Source organism: Ornithodoros turicata, chromosome 9, assembly GCF_037126465.1.
Source record: "Ornithodoros turicata isolate Travis chromosome 9, ASM3712646v1, whole genome shotgun sequence".
NCBI lineage: Eukaryota > Metazoa > Arthropoda > Arachnida > Ixodida > Argasidae > Ornithodoros > Ornithodoros turicata.
In genome coordinates this window covers 7,150,473-7,168,017 of record NC_088209.1, presented here as the reverse complement: position 1 = coordinate 7,168,017, position 17,545 = coordinate 7,150,473, and the positions used below count along the sequence as shown (strand labels likewise).

Here is a 17,545-nt window from a genome sequence, read left to right as displayed (position 1 = left end):
CCGGCTGCTTACTGATTAGCCAAGTATATTTGTGACTTGGAAATTATACGTCACATTTTGGGATTGTTTCATTAGACTGTTCTTCACACTTAACAAATACTGTACACTACGTAATACATAGACAGTGGTACAAAACAGTAGAAGAAAGTGCGTTGCGCCTTTAATAGAAGACGACGAATTGACCACTAACATGTTCTTTTCGCATTTATGTTCTGCGATCTCTAGGTAATGCGGATAATAAAAGGGAGAGGTTGAATCTGTCACCTGACGACTCTGCGATCTCTGTATTTAGGACATCATACAGGATCTTTCACCACGCTTTGCTTGAGAGCATTTCGTGGACTAATATTACACATTGGGGCATGTCCTGTACTTTGTAAACTAAACGGAACCTCGAAGATAGCGTGAATCATCCGCAAATTTGTAATCAATATCATGGTTGGGACATAAAGAATGCGTCCCTATATAGTATATATGCGTCCCTATATATCCCTAAATAATAAAGAGCAGGGTTTGCTCACTCACTCACATCGTTTGTAACGACGGTACATCACAACCAGGACCACTTCTACAGATTGGAACCTAGATGGAACCTCGGGGATAGCGCGTTAATCATCTCAAAATTTGTGATCAAAACCATTGTGGGGACATAAGGAACGCGCACAACAAACGCACAGCAACATCAACCAAGCAAGCAGGTGTTTTTCTATTCCTTATGCTTTGCGTCTATGATAGTACGTAGGAGAAGTCTGCATTACGTTTTCTTGAAAAAGGCATAGGAAAGGAAACACGTGATCGAATCTGCCCGCTCAATGTCAGCTGTGCAATACTTCGTCCCTGATTCGCAACGGTGTAATCCAAGAATGTGTGTATAAAGTAAATAAATGTAAAATCTATATATGATGTAAATGTGATTAAATACGTATGTCGGCACAGTTTCCTGTTCAGTCGCCAGGGACGTAGTTTCCTCTGTGTGTTACTCGTCACGTTGCCCGCCCTATAGCGAGGCCGACTACGCTCTTAAAAGAAGGGTGTACTTTAAGTCCTTTTTTTGCCACATATATAACACCCTTTTGGAGAGCACAATTAGCTCAAAAGGGTGTCTCCTCACTCCCTCTAGGGAGTAGCATCACACCTATCTCCCTACTGGAGAGTAATATTACTCCCCGGCAGGGAGAAGGTGTCATGCTACTCCCTTGAGGGAATGAGGAGACAACCTTTTTTGCGTAATTGTACTCTCCAAAAGGGTGTTATATATGTGGCAAGGAAAGGGGTTAAAGTACACCTTTTTTTTAAGAGTGTACGACAAGCAGCACCTACATTACCACCACTCGGTAGTCTGCAGACAGGAAGATGAAGAAGCTCGCCGGCGCGCGTTATGGTTGCTCATATTTCTATACGCTGTACAAGTGCGTCTCTACGCATGAGAGGAGGCAATGAGAGGGAAGAGGGAGTGCGCCGCCGTAGCCAATGGGGCTTTCCGTGTGGAGTAACGGGAGAGGAGATATGCGCAGGAAGCTTGGTTACCTCCAGAGCGTATGGTAACTGGCCCGCCATAATATTTCTGGATCATGAAATCACTTCACGCTTGAACGTCGTCTGTTGTTCTCGCCTGTCTTAGCTCCCGCAAGAAATTGGCAAAAGTGACAACGAAACAAGTACTGACAGCAACGTAAAGCAGGCTTCACCCGCACGCTCGTACTTTGGAACCTAAATGGAACCTCGACAAATTTATGATAAAAATCACCCTTGGCGCTTAAAGAACGTACCTCTAGAGAACAAACGCAGAGTGACATCAACAAAACGAACTATGGACGATCTTGCATTCATTATGCATTCGGCCTATGGGAGTATGCGGGTGAAGCAGGTTAAGATTTCGTCACAGAATTCTGGTCATCACATGGCCAATTAGCGTCCGACCTTGGCGCCAGACCGCCGGGCGGGAGTGATCGCGTCTGTAGGTCGCGCCGAAGTCTGAGGTCGGCTCGTAGAATTCTGTTAACCTCGTACGTGTTGGTACAGCCAAGGGTGTAACACTGTGTTCCACGGGACATGGCCACATCAGTCAGCACTCACACTGGTAATCGAAAGGCGGCGTATTTACCGAGGTCTTTTCACTTAGTGTATGCTCAGGCTCCCACAGCTCCCCATAGTTTGAGATAATTCAGGCAACACTGGGCATGCAACCAATGAAAATGAACTATGGTGCCTACCATTCGGCCAATCAGGAGACTCTCAGTTTGGCTCGCCTTTCGGCCCGCTACTGGCTACCATCGGCTTTTACTTTTACTGGTTTTCATACCCGACGCTCGTTATTCCGTATTCCAGTACTAGGCAAATTTTGGACAAAATACACATTTATTTGAAACATCGTTAACTCAATAGTCTGACACAAATAGTCACCGTGCGTACAGAGTCCAAATCGTTGCGTTCGTTGACCAAGTTCGAACTCGCAAAACACACGCACACTCTACTCCCAGAAGCAAGCGACGCTGACACGAGTGCATGCGATTTCACGGTGAGCATCTCCTTTCGTTGGTCGCAGTGCGAAGGTTTCAACGAAGCGGGAAATGCTTGTCGCACGGACACCGAATCCTGTCTCCGTTGTGACTGCATTTGAAAATGCGACGGCGCTCACAAGTGTTCCTCAGGCGTCAGCTTACCACTGCATTCCAGTTCTGAACTCGAGATACTGTTCGTACGTAGGATACTTGCGTCGGGAAACACCACAACACGCGCTGAGTCACTTTGACACACTAGCAAATCTGTGACTGCTCTTTGAACAATGCGGTCATAGTCATACCAGCTCCCCATAGAGCCCATAGTTTGAGATAATTCACACAACACTGGGCACACGACCAATGAGAGTGCAACGTTGTAGAAATTATGCAATGCCAGTCGGCCAATCAGGAGCCTTAACTTTGGCTGACCTTTCGACCGGTTTTGGCTACCATCGACTTCTACCGGATTTCACGCCTACCGCCGTTACCCGATATTCAAAATAACTGAAGCTTCTTTTGGCTATAAGAAATATTTATTTGACACAAAGCACTGATTCAAAGACCTGATACATGGGTGCACTGTGAATACAAAGTCCACTGCGTTGCTGACGCACTGTAACTAAGTTAGAACTTGAAGCAAAACGAACACAGCTCTCGAAATCCGACGGGGCCCGCGCTTGTCTTCACTCTCCAACCGCTCCTACTCACGAAGCATTCCAGTTCCGGAGTTGATAGACTGTCCGTGGGATAATAGTCGTGCCCAGGAACAGCACAACACACGTTGAATCACATCGATGCATGAATAAACCAGCGAACACTTCTACAAACTGTTCTGCCGATTGACATCACTGAAACACGGAACACAAGAGGACGCCTTGCCGGCCGATTTTATGATGAGCATCTTCTTTCGTTGTTTGCAAAGCGGAAAAGGCGCTTTTGTGGCACGTAATCGTAATCCTGTCTTTGTTGTCAGGCCTCAAAATCCGACGGCGCCCGAACGCGTTCTTCACGCTCCAACCGCACCAGCCCACGAAGCATTCCAGTTCCGTAGTTGATAGACTGTACGTGGGATAATAGTCGTGTCCAGGAACAGCACAACACGCGTAGAATCACAAACTGTTCTGCCGATTGACATCACCGAAACACGGAACACAAGAAGACGGACGCCGTGCCGACTGATGCGAGCTATTTCGAAACTATGCTGAAACTGCTGAAACGGCCGCCGGGTCGCTGCACACACATGCGCGCGTACGAAGTGCGATTTCAAAACGTTATCGACCAATCGGAGCGCGCGCACAGTCTGGACCAATGAGCTTGCAACGTTGTAGATTGGCGCAGTGGTACATACTCTACAGCCGCATCCTCGGTTACCTGAGGAGGACTGGTCATACGGTGCTGTCAACTGACATCGTCGAGACGCGAGACGCCGCTGCCACTTCTCTCCCTTCTCTTCTCGTAACTGCCCGCCAGACAGGCAGCCCGCGAAAGAATGCTCTTTTGAAACTTTGCCAAACAATAGCGGAGAGCGCAATATCCTTCGGCCAATGGGTATCAACTATGATGCCTGACGGAATAATACCACGTGTTTATGACGTGCAAACATTTTTTTTAGAGACGCGAAGAGGGGGAGCTATGGGGGCCTGGTATGCTCACGCGAAGCAGACGCTCTCGAAGACAATGACCTGCGCTGCGCTCCCATTCGTGTGCCCGGTTTACGTCATTCTGGCTTAGCTGCGGACAGAGTACGAATCTTTAAAACTCGTTTATTTAATAAGTAAGCTGTTTTCGGAAGAGAAACTTGGGCAAGTAGACTGTGAAACCTTGCCGAACATTACCATATCGGTCTCATACACACGTCCCTTTAGATAGTTTTTGCTGCCAGCTGAATGTTGCCATTATGGACTTTGAAGATGCAGCCCACAGGATGATCACACTGCCAGTCGTCCGGCTCGGTATCGAATGCTGTCCAGTTGATTTGGTGTACGGTAGAAGGGTATACCTCCAGTCGATTTCTTGGAATCCACGACCGATCCCACCAGCGACCCCGGTACATATTTTCACAAACTGCGACTGACATTTTGTCCCGTTCCACATCAACCCGTGCCTCCACCACTCGTTCCTAAGCAGGGTAAACTTTGCTTATGACGTCACACACATGCGCGTGCAGCTTTGCCGTCTGCTGTGCACGACAGTTGGCCCTCTTTCGCTTGGTCTTGACCGAGTTTTGAAAGTTTATGTTTCGAGTTAGGTTAGAAAAATGTTCCAGAGTTATCTTTGTGACCTACATAGAAGTTTGAGTCAGAACTGTAAAGCACATTCAAAACGTGCTACGGCGTCTACTTTTTCTGTCTTTTTGTCTGTTTTCTGTCTTCTATTTTTCACGAGAGATGATGGCGCATGTATCGTACCTGTTTCTTTCTCCGGTTCCCGAAAGCGCAAGGGTCCCTTCTTGGTATTACTGGTACACACAACCGAGGTCACGTTTTTAGTCGCTTTGGTGTCTTCCTTCGCGTTCCCAGTCTATCGCGGAAAGAAAAGAAGGCTTCCTCCTAGGAGTTGCATCGTCTGAAAGTCAATGTCGTAATCCTGCGCGGAATGTGGTTTCTAATTACGACTTAGTCCGCGCTTGCTTTGTATAGAGCCAGGCACCACGTGCACTCCGAGAGAAACTCGTGCCCTTCATGCTCCAGAAGATGGAAGAGCCCGGTAGCCATCTGAAGGGGCTACCGAAAGGGTAGGACTACCGGGAGAGTGAAGCAGAGCAAGGCCATACAACTAATAATATGTAAAGAATTGCAAAAAAGATCTTACAATATGAGAAGCCACATTTATACGTGGCTTTCTTGTGACTTGTTGATTTTAAGCTATAGTAGTTCCATCCTACCAAGTAGGTGGCGCTGTTGTACAATCTGACGTCATTTGTTTGTAAACAGGGATAGGCCTATTGCTCGCACCTCGAGGAGACTTAGGTGAGGAGGGCGAGAGACAGCAGGAGAAGGGCGAAGAAGGAGAAGCCAGTAGTTCAGTAGTGAAGTCCTGAACTTGCCTTTTCTCGTATTTCCTTCTCGGCGATTCTTAGCCGATGACGCCTGTGGTTCGGGATGGCTTTGACAAACTTAAGTCGTGCGGCATCAAATCATAAAATTCTAAGTTTTTGCGCCCGCTTTACTAGAGACTGAAATATGGTTAAAAATCGAGAGATCGCAACAGTAAACTTTTGAGCTGCTTCTGCTTGCCCGTGTTGCTTATGATGCCATCCAGGGATTAGCCTACATTCGCCACTTTTCCTTTTTTTTAAACACCCACTGCATTTTTTTTAGATTATCCACTAGAGCTCGGCTCGACACGCCGTCTCCCGCGTGGGACGTTAAAATATGATGTGCCGTGTGTCGAGATTTCGGCGCAAGTTAAAGAAGCCTCAGGTGGGCAAAATTAATCCATGGACCCGACCACGGTTACCAGTTCATATAGCCATGAAAACGGTATCCAGAAAAATACCCCCATCCTCCCGGAGGCTCGGTACCTCCAGAGGTCGACTTCTAGGGAAACTTCTGATTCCACCACAGCAACTACAGTTCTGTTGAGTCCCCACGAAATGGATGTAGTGCAGCAAGATTGACGCCAAATAGGGATTAAGGATTAGAGATCAACGACAGTTTTGGCTAGCATTCACGAAGTTACATACAGGGTGTTTCACCTGATGTGATAAAAAATTCTATCTGACGACGTACTCGCCGGAGGATTGTGGGACTTTCGGCAATTACCTTCTGGAAACTTTTGCCACCATTGAGGAAGGCTTTGGACAATTTTTAATTGAGGGAAATTTATTTTTTCAATCGAACTTTGAAAATTGCCAAGCGAATCTTACTTTTGTTTTTACAGAAATATGAAGTCCTCCACTGATAACCACAGACCCAACAAAAACTATGCACAGTATCGCAACAGAAACAGTCTAAAAAATCAGTAAAAATTCCGCTTTAGCCCCGCCTGCTTGATTGTCGCAAAGAAGAGCGCACAGAAGGTGCGGGGAGAGGAGGAACTGTTCCCGCCTTTTGTTTTACCTTTCCTTCCCCCGCTTTGACCTTGATGCTCGTGACAACCGTCTTATCACAAAGAAAACAAAACAACCGTATGCTGAGTAGCTAAGTTACAATTTATTTCAAAGCTGCTCTCTGGAACGTATGTGGGAAATGTGCAGGTCCAACTTCTGTATTCATCTGTATTACATAGTAAAAAGCAAATGAGATCATGTAGTAACCTGAGCACTATCAACTGTGCACAATAATTTGTGTCTCAGTATTTACACAGACGAAGACATACGTGGAGGGTGGCATCTTTCCCAAGTAATGTAGTAGTGGATGAGGCAATAGATGGATAAACACAGCATGAGCCTCACTTTCCCAATAAACCTCTACCCGACAAACGTCATCATGGCGTGGGTAGACGAAAAAAAAACGAAACAGATCGGAAGGGGAGAGCTGGGTTCCACGAATTGGCAATTGTTCGCTGCCTCCCATTAAAAAGAAAAGTAGGACCGAAGGTCGCGTCCCTTTCAGAGACCATCGTAATCCCCCCAAGACCGTGGCTTTCAGGCGTGACCTTGTTCGCCACTAGCTTTCAACGTAATTCAACTCTACCAAATTCGTGGCGCTGTCGAACACTATGACGTCATTTGTTTACAAACAGGTAGAGGTCTATTGTCTCATCTCTACTACATTACTTGAGAAAGATTCCGCCAGTCACGTATGTCCTCATCTGCGTGAATGTGGGAGCGGCTGGCTGCAGCGCAAGAGAGAATGTGTTGTTGAGTGACTGCATGTCACCATCTTTCCTTGCATGGCTTGGTACTTTGAAAGGGACGGTAGCCAATGTGGTGTATTTTGTAGCATCTCTGACCGCAAATCAAGGGGGTGTGGGTTACAGTCCCAGCTGCCATTATTCAATTGTATTATGCTGTTGGGCCATCATGAGGCATGCGTGCTGTTTGTCCCTCTATACAGGGTGTTCAAAATTAAGCTTTCACTAGCACTTGCACCTGTTCTTTCATTTTGTTCAGTAGCACTTTTTGCAGTTTTCTTCTTCCCCATTTCGAGAGCAAAGAGGAGCTTATGGTGATGACTGAACCCAATATCGTTCTGCAAATTGCAAATGCCATGGTAAAGCGGCGGTAACTGCAAACTGCCTTGCTCTTTGTTCAGCCGCGGCGACGCGGGCAACTTACCCTTAGGCCGACGTCATGCGTGACGTTGCACGAGAGTGAAGCGCAGGCTTCGTCGTCTGCTATTACGGCACGTTTCGACAAATTCCTCGAATACGACTTCGTTATTCTGAATGAAACTTTGACGGCTGTATGTGTACAGTACTCGTTTTGGTTAAGTTTCGGAATCTTTAGGAATCGCCCCGGCTGTACGAGACCGTCCCTTTAATGACCCTATGCTATTCAAAACACGTGTTGAGCTGCCAAGCCCGAGAGGAACAGCTGATAAGCCCGTGTGCGTACCGGACTGCAAGGAAAAGATTAAGAGCAACAGAATCTTCTTCTTTCAATAGTGATTAGTAGGGGCGGAAATATGTTTATTGAAAAAAAAAAAAAAAGCAAGGGCGTATTTGCATCGCGGTAGGGGACACTATACTCGCTGTGCGCGGTAATTTGGTGACGATAGAATGATAAGCTCCACTGTGATGATCGACTACAGCGGGTGAAAAGTCAGCACCTTCTACAGGATGACTTTGATGAGCTGGATTTGCCCCAAGGACACAAAAGAGGGAATTACAGTAATTAGAAGTAGGTGTGCATGACTCACACAGGCTTCGTGTGTCGATGACGACTTCGTGGCAGTCGTTCAAGCAACGGTTCAAGCTGCGGTCAGGGAAGCTGTTAACAGCATGAGCACATCAGAGCGCTCAAGACAAGGTGACTCTGTCACGCGACACGCTGCGGAAAGTGGGAAGTTGGTGCCTGAATTCAACCCTATAGTCAGCACGTCCCTCCAAAGGAATGGGTCAGTAAAGTCGACGACCTTGCCGGAACGTACGGATGAAACGATAAGCAGACTTGCTGTTACGGTCTTCTAAAACTACAGGGCGTTGCAAAGATTTGGTATGACGGAGTGCCATCACCATTTAACACATGGAATGAATGGAAGGAAGTACTCTGTCAAGCGTTTTCCGATACCGCAAGTGCTCAGCGAAGGTTCCTGGAGATGGACTGCCGCAAGAAGCTGAAGACAGAGTCACTAGAAGAGTACTACTACGACAAGCTTACAAAAGCACGTCGCTGCAATCTTGACGACAGCACTTGCGTCGAATACATTATAACATGTCTCCCCTTGCAAAAAATTTTTTGGACATGCTTTAGAATTCCAATTGAAAAAAGTCAAAAGAGGCAATTGAAATTCAATAGAATTGCTTTTGAATTTATTTGGAAAAACGTTTGGAACTTCTTTTGACTTCATTTGGTTATTTGGGACAGACTTCCTTTTGACTTTTGTCAAAAGAATCTCTTTTGAACTTTTGCTATTGCCATTCAATTGACACTTTTATGACTTCAATTGGTCTTTCTTTTGACACCTATTTGCCATTAATTTGATTTTCTTTTGACATAATGCCCAAATGTACCTCGTTGGCTCCCCAAATAGCACCCAGTACCCCTGGTATTCACGACAACAAAGAAGCCATCTGTTACTGATAATAAACATAATTTATTACGGGTGATTATTTCATTTTCGAAAGCATGGACACAACGCTCTCCTTGATCTCTCGCAGACTTGTTGTTTTCTTGCATCTGTATGGTGCCAAAGAAGTGCAGATTACCATCTTGGTCTACTTCCGGCAGTCCAGCTCCAATTCTTAGAACATGGTTGTTGCTGCCAATGGCATTGCATTAGTGTGCCGCATGAATGTGATGGGTCCAGCAAGCCAAATCACGAGGTTGACACTGCAGGAGTACAATTAACTGATTAAGCAGTAACCAGCTACTTCATGTAGACAAAGCCAGAGTTTGGCCAAATCAAAAGCCAATGGACCTGCAGTAATGAAGACAGAAAGGGGTCCTTACCCAGAACTGCTTCATGCCGTGTCTCATCCACTGCAGGTTTCAGCGCAACACCTTAGTGGGCGTTGCATGGTATCCCATATGAAGTTCGCCCAATCATCTCCTGAGGAGAAAACACTGCCCAAATGAGGGCACGGGCCAGCCTGCAAATTAAAGAGAGATAGCTATGCTTATGCAGTCGTACCTTGTCCGATCCCCTTTGCTACTTCTCTCTATTCTGTGCAGAACACCAGCGTCCACACAAACACCTAAGCCGATGTCCAGCTGCATAGAAAAGAGGTATTACACGTATTGTCCTGCAAACTGTTAACTTCAAATGATATATCTTCCAAGCACACTCTTACGGCTCATCCGCACTAACCAAACACAAATAAAATATCAAAATCCGAGTTCCACAGGTGAGACAAACATTACCATTGGAGCTGCTGTAACAGCAGCAGCGTTCTGGCTGGAGGCAGTCTGGATTAGATTTTCCATTTGATCCACCATGTTGGTCATGACTGAAAATAATTACCTGCTACATGCTTGCCACAACATATGTAAAAAAATATATATATATCAGCTTACCACACTTCTCTTTGGCTTTGCGAAGCTTCTTTGTCAGGCGGGCATTTGCATGCTCAAGCTCCTCTATTTTCCGGTTGTGCTCTGCACAATGTGTACAGTGTGCACCCTGAGGCCTAGTGGAATATCAAGTAGTTAGGCTTGTGGCAGCAGCAAATCAATGAACAAGCAATCAAACATGAGAAATTGATGTTCTGAGTCTGGTTCTACAACAGGACCAATAATGCAGAACCGATTAATGTCTTTTTACTATAGGTAACCGTAGGTAAGTCTAAATTGGTAGCGCTAAATGACACGCCATTCCACGTCTGCGGTTGATTTAGACAGCGTAACAAATACTGGGCAGAAAGAGGGAGACTGCAACGTCTGGCCTCTCGCGCTTTGGAAAAACAAAGCATATTTCTCTGTACACGCTGGACTTACCCGCAGCAACGAAGAAGGCTTCAGAGGGCTCTGCATTCTTGCTGCACCGTATGAGGAATGTCTTCCCCTTAGCGATGTCCACGTTTGCCGGGACGGCCGGGACATACGAAATACTTAAACCTAATTCGATATCTTGCAGGCTGTCGACGGGATAAACGTCCAGCATATTCACGCCTGGCCACTTCACCAAAATGTGGATGTTGCACGTAGTTACGCAAATAGAAAATTGTGTGAATGAAACGTGTGAAATACAGGACACCACACAACATGAACACTCAATTCAAAACCACGTGCGGCGACCAAAGCAAACAATACCCTACACTTCGCTTGCGGCTTGGATTGGCTTCGATAGCCCTAGCAGTTTGCCTCGACTAAAGGAGAGGAACGGCGCGCAACCTGAACCTGTAACTACAAATATGCAAACAACGCCGAATAAAATTGCACACTCCAGTTCTGTTGTTTAATCATATTATTAATAATACACATGCCTAAACAGCGGATAATAACACAGTGAATAGATTCAAACAAAGAAGACACTTCGATATTTCGGGCCACTTGCGGTGTCGGATTGGGCAGCGGGCAGCTAATGAAATGTTTTGTTGATGTTTGATTTGTGCAACATTTGTTGAACGCTGCGTAGCCGTGCAGCGCAATAACGTTCGTCATGATGATACACTCTAAAGGCGTGTTCCCAAGCGCGCGATTTGCGAGAGCGACAATTTTTCCATGTCTCGGCTTTCGTTCAACGATTCATATGCGAGAGGAACCTGAAGCGATGTTGACAACCAAACCGTACGCTTGTGAGAAACCTGTTGTTGCTTCTGCCTGCGCGGAACAGAAAAAAAATAGTCGCTGTCGCGACGCCCCGCAAATCGCGTGCTTGGGAACGCGCCTATAGTGTGTATCATCGTGACGAACATTTCGACGATATGTATCTATCTTCATGTTGGAACGGCATCAGTAGTGAGACATAGCTTATGTTCGGTCAGGTTTTGGTGCACAATTCATGCCGGAGTATCTTCATGTTGGAACGGCATCAGTAGTGAGACATAGCTTATGTTCGGTCAGGTTTTGGTGCACAATTCATGCCGGGGTATCTTCATGTTGGAACGGCATCAGTAGTGAGACATAGCTTATGTTCGGTCAGGTTTCGGTGCACAATTCATGCCGGGGTATCTTCATGTTGGAACGGCATCAGTAGTGAGACATAGCTTATGTTCGGTCAGGTTTCGGTGCACAATTCATGCCGGGGTATCTTCATGTTGGAACGGCATCAGTAGTGAGACATAGCTTATGTTCTGTCAGGTTTCGGTGCACGATTCATGCCGGGGTATCTTCATGTTGGAACGGCATCAGTAGTGAGACATAGCTTATGTTCGGTCTGGTTTTGGTGCAGAATTCATGCCGGGGTGTCTTCATGTTGGAACGGCATCAGTAGTGAGACATAGCTTATGTTCGGTCAGGTTTCGGTGCACAATTCATGCCAGAGTATCTTCATGTTGGAACGGCATCAGTAGTGAGACATAGCTTATGTTCTGTCAGGTTTTGGTGCACAATTCATGCCAGAGTATCTTCATGTTGGAACGGCATCAGTAGTGAGACATAGCTTATGTTCGGTCAGGTTTTGGTGCACAATTCATGCCGGGGTGTCTTCATGTTGGAACGGCATCAGTAGTGAGACATAGCTTATGTTCGGTCAGGTTTTGGTGCACAATTCATGCCGGGGTATCTTCATGTTGGAACGGCATCAGTAGTGAGACATAGCTTATGTTCGGTCAGGTTTCGGTGCACAATTCATGCCAGAGTATCTTCATGTTGGAACGGCATCAGTAGTGAGACATAGCTTATGTTCTGTCAGGTTTTGGTGCACAATTCATGCCAGAGTATCTTCATGTTGGAACGGCATCAGTAGTGAGACATAGCTTATGTTCGGTCAGGTTTTGGTGCACAATTCATGCCGGGGTGTCTTCATGTTGGAACGGCATCAGTAGTGAGACATAGCTTATGTTCGGTCAGGTTTTGGTGCACAATTCATGCCAGAGTATCTTCATGTTGGAACGGCATCAGTAGTGAGACATAGTTTATGTTCGGTCAGGTTTTGGTGCACAATTCATGCCAGAGTATCTTCATGTTGGAACGGCATCAGTAGTGAGACATAGCTTATGTTCGGTCAGATTTTGGTGCACAATTCATGCCAGAGTATCTTCATGTTGGAACGGCATCAGTAGTGAGACATAGTTTATGTTCGGTCAGGTTTTGGTGCACAATTCATGCCGGAGTATCTTCATGTTGGAACGGCTCTTAGCCAGACCTGTAGCTTCTATTTGTTCAGGTTTCTGTGCATAAGTCGTGTCAAATGGTGCCGTCAGCTTGGAATGGCTTGCGTAATGAGGGTCAACTTCTCTTCAGTTGGATTTTTTCTGTATAATCCATGCCGGAAGGTGTCTTATGTTGGAATAGTTTACATGGTGACATTCATGCCGTATTGTGTTCTCATGTTGGAAAAGCTTGTGTAGTGACGGCTATCTCACATTCAGTCAAGTTTTTGTGTACAACTCCTGCCTTTTATTTGTACGGTCTACTTCAAGGTAGAAGATGTTACAGGAAACATTTTGGCTGTTCAAGGGAAGTTAAGCCAATGACATTGTTGGGGGTTTCCAAAGTGGCTGAACAAACTTAAACTAAAGGAAATCTAAAGTGTATCACTAAATTATCTTAGAACAAATCCAAAGGCACAGGCAAAATTACACCAAAATAAGCCAAAGGTAGCCAACAACTTTTCTTTGGGCAACAGGCCAAAGAAAGTCAAACAAACAAAACAAAAAACTCCAAAGATGGTCTGCAGATTTTATTTGGGCAACCGGCCAAAGAAAGTCAAACCAAAAAACAGCCAAAGGTGGTCTATAGATTTTGTTTAGGCAGCCGGCCAAAGAAAGTCAAACCAAAAAACAGCCAAAGGTGGTCTATAGATTTTGTTTGGGCAACCGGCAAAAGAAAGTCAAACAAAAGAAAAGCCAAAGGTGGTCTATAGATTTTGTTTGGGCGTTGGTCCAAAGAAAGTCAAAGTCAAAAGAAATACCAAACAACCCAAAGGATGTCCAAACAATGTCAATTGACAGGCAAAGTCCATTTTCATAAGGGTCTGTGAAGAGAGTATCCGAGCCTTGGGAGCCAGCACCTTCAGCCATCCGGAGGACCTGCTTTGTGCGTTGAAACGCTCCGAAGAAAGGATTCGGGGCACGAAGGCTAACCTGATGTCAAGACAGAATACTGCGTCGACGAAAAGCCGGGATGAAACGAGCGGCATGGAAAGAGCGCCGCAAGGCCTGGCGTCAGATTCGAAGAAAGGGCCCAGATGCTTTAACAGCAATGGTTACGGCCATATCTCTATCAGATGCACATATCCGCCGAAAGGCGAGCGTTGTAGCAACTGCCACAAGCAAGGTCATTTGGTAAAGGGCTGTCCAGCGCGAACGAATTCTACAAAGAGCAGAGCAGATGCTGCTCAACACGTTCTGTAGATTGCCGTTGAAGCGTCGAATGTGAAGTACTTCATGGAGGCTAAAGTCAATGGAAACAGCGTTAAAGCATTCCTTGATCTGGACAGCCAATGTGTGACACTCCGTAAAAGCGACGCCAGGATTATGAAGTTGGTTTACAAAGCATTACGTAAGCCTTACACCATCAACAGTTCTGGCTCAGGACAAATCGTCCCTGTTGGAGAAACTCGCGTCATACTTGAAGTGGACAAAGCCATGGCGGAGGTGGACATCTACACTGTACCTGGCGGTGCTCAGAGGATACCGTAGCTCATAGGACTCAGAGTCACATCACGATTGTCCGTGGAAGAAACGTCGTGAGGGTTTTTGAAGAACCTTTACTGGAGACTACAGACGCGGAAGAAGAGCGTCTGAGGAACATGATAATTCCTGACCTTCCTCAAAGGCGAGTCACCTTGCGGTCAAGCGAGGCAACACTCATACCACCTGGGTACGTAGGATTTGTACAGCTACAAACGGCCACAGACGTACCAGCTGGAGACGTGTTCGTGGAAGTCCAATTTTGACTCCATGCGAGCCAAGAGAGCTGTATTCCTCGTTGTATAATCATCACTGATGACGCACATTCGAGTTGTGTGCCAGTCATGAACTTGTCAAGACAAGACTTGCATATACGACAGGTTGAAGTCGTTACTAGGGGAGACGCGTGTACAGAAGCAGATGAGGCAACGGAGGAGGCGAAGGTTAACCTGTGCTGTGAAAAACACCTTATCAATTTCTCACAGGGGAATATGGGAGAAAGCGAACCAGACAGTGAGCGCAGCAGCGTACTCGCGCTCTTAGAAAAGTACCGCAACTGCTTTGCATGGACGTACCGCAGATAGGCTGCACAGACGCCGTAGAGATGAACTTTGAGCTTACGACTGTTGTTCCCATCACGTTTCGACCGTATCGGCTGTCATCGATTGAGCGCTAGGTTTTGAGGAGACTCGTGGAGGAATTGAAAAGTGCTGGAATCGTTGTAGATTCCACTTCACCGTATTCGAGTCCTGTATTGCTTGTAATGAAAACGACGGGAGACTATCGTTTTGTGTCGATTACCGGGCCTTGAACAGGATCACGAAGCCAGACCGATACCCACTGCCACTAATTGACGATCAGCTAGAACGCCTGAAAGGGCAGTGCTACTTCACAAGCTTGGATCTTGCATCTGGATATTATCAAATTAAAATGTCGAAGGAATCACAGGCGAACACTGCATTCGTGACCCCAGATGGTCACTATGAGTTTGTCAGAATGCCTTTTGGTCTTACAAACGCGCCAGCAGTTTTCCAGCGAATGGCGAACAGCATGTTAGGGCCCCTACTGTATTCAATTGCACTAGCGTACATGGATGGCGTTCATATCCCATCTACTAGCACTGAAGAAGGCCTTCAACATCTCGAAGAAGTTTTGAATGTTGTTTGGACTGACGCTTCGGTTGAGCAAATGTTCATTTCTTGAAGATCAAGGGAGCTATTCTCGTCAAAGTAATCGACCTGGATTACTTTGTGTGTCGCCTATCATTGGTCGTTACGCGAAGAAGGCATGAAGAACAGAGGTGGATGCCACGCGTCCTCAACCAATAGTCGAGCCCTTCATCCTGCAATCTTCGCGCTTTATCCGAGTGCCCATATCACAGCAAGTCCGCCCTTCCGCGTGTTCTCGCCGGAAGCGGAAAGTTGTAGGTTGTATCGTGAAAGAGAAATTTGTGCCGACGTGCGATATGTGCGCGTAGCGTGCATAGCCTACAGTGTGGCGCCACTTGACTGCCAGCATGACGAAAGGCGCAATGTTTCGCAGTCTATGTACATGAAGGTTATTCCACAGTGAACGGAATATCACCGCATCACGTTAACTGTAATACACATTTACACATATGCGCCACGCGTTTCCATCCTTTCCTCCCTGTCGTTAATTTCAGTATAGCACATAGCGCCCCCATGTCGTAGGAAAGCGCGCCCTTCCTACTGTTCATGCGCTAGGGACACCGGTGGACGACGATACCGGCTAGGGATAAATAAGGGGAGCCTATGGGCGAAGCTTATTCTGGTAGCTCTGCTGGCTCTGCCCAACAGTTCGTGACGTAAAGTAATCGAGCTCGATTACTTTTGACGAGAATAGCTCCCCAAGTGGATTACCTTGGTTACGAAGTCTCCGCCGGTGGAATAAGGCCGAGCATACGAAAGCTGGATAGCATAACGAATTTTCCAAGACCGAATGATGTTCATCACCTCAGACAATTCCTTGGTCTAACTAGTTACTTCAGGCGGTTCGTCAAGGAATTTGCTACTATCGTTGCGCCTCTGACCAAGCTGACATCGAAGGATGCTGTTTGGGAGTGGACTGCAGAACAAGAAGGGGCATTCGAAGCGCTGAAGTTGGCTATCACTCAACGCCCAGTTCTCGCCCACTATACGACCCCGATGCTGAGACTGAGATCCACACTGATGCCTGTCAGGAAGGCTTGGGTGCGATTCTGATGCAAAGACAGACAGATGGCAAATTCCACCCAGTGGCGTTTGCGAGTCGCCGAACTTTTGCTAAGGAAAGAAAGTACCATTCTTACGAGCTGGAAACACTCGCAATCCTGTGGACCCTCGAGAAGTTTCGTGTACATGTGCTTGCGCTGAAGTTCACTGTCGTGACCGACTGTAACGCTGCTCGGTGCACCATGATGAAATGTAATTTGCTTCCACGCATTGGACGATGGTGGCTCCGCTTACAGGAGTTCAACTTAAACACGGGGCATCGTCCGGGATCGTCACCAGCTCATGGGGATGCACTGAGTAGGTCGCCAACTGGAGCACCGGAGCCGTTGGAGCCCGTTAACACAATGGTACTGGTAACAGTCATCACCGAGGAAGTCTGGCTGGCAGCCGCTCAGGCAACTGACCCGAGAATTCGAGAGCTCAAAACGCAGCTGGAAAATACAAAGAATCTCTCGAAACGTGACCTTTCTCTTCGTTCTGAGTATGCCCTCAGGGGACAAAGAGTGTACCGGAGTCTAAAAGATAGTGAGCCCGAGAGACTCGTATGGGTCGTACCGCATCATGCACGCAGGCAAGTCGCGAAGAGATGCCATGACGACCTGGGACATTTTGGGCTCGATAAGACACTGAAAAAGGTGAAGGAGAAGTACTGGTTTCCGCGGTTGAAACGTTACATCAAAAGGTACTTGGCCTCCTGCCTCGAGTGTCTCTACCACAAGATGCTGTCTGGCAAGAAGCAGGTCTATTTGCACCCAATTGATAAGATTGGGGAGCCCTTTCACACGATCCACATGGATCATCTAGGACCGTTTACCCGAAGCAAAAAGCGGAACACCTACATCATTGTAGCTGCTGATGGGTTTACGAAGTACGTCATTCTGCAAGCAGTGAAGAGCACAGCTGCAAGTCACGCTGTGCAGTTCGTGCAAGACATAGTGAGCTCTTTTGGAGCTCCTCGTCGTGTGATCACGG

The 17,545-nt window shown here is 46.7% G+C and overlaps 1 protein-coding gene and 1 long non-coding RNA gene across 2 annotated transcripts in view; both read right to left on the bottom strand.

Moving 5' to 3' along the window:
- The window catches only part of LOC135368078 (band 7 protein AGAP004871-like), a 537,443-nt gene that overhangs the window by 46,034 nt on the left and 473,864 nt on the right, over positions 1–17,545 (bottom strand). The window lies entirely within an intron of this gene.
- Positions 9,438–10,886, bottom strand: LOC135369256 (uncharacterized). The gene is made up of 4 exons (XR_010415030.1): positions 10,543–10,886; positions 10,123–10,235; positions 9,970–10,055; positions 9,438–9,819 (listed from the first exon to the last, which is right to left on the bottom strand). It is a non-coding gene; the product is annotated as an uncharacterized LOC135369256 (long non-coding RNA).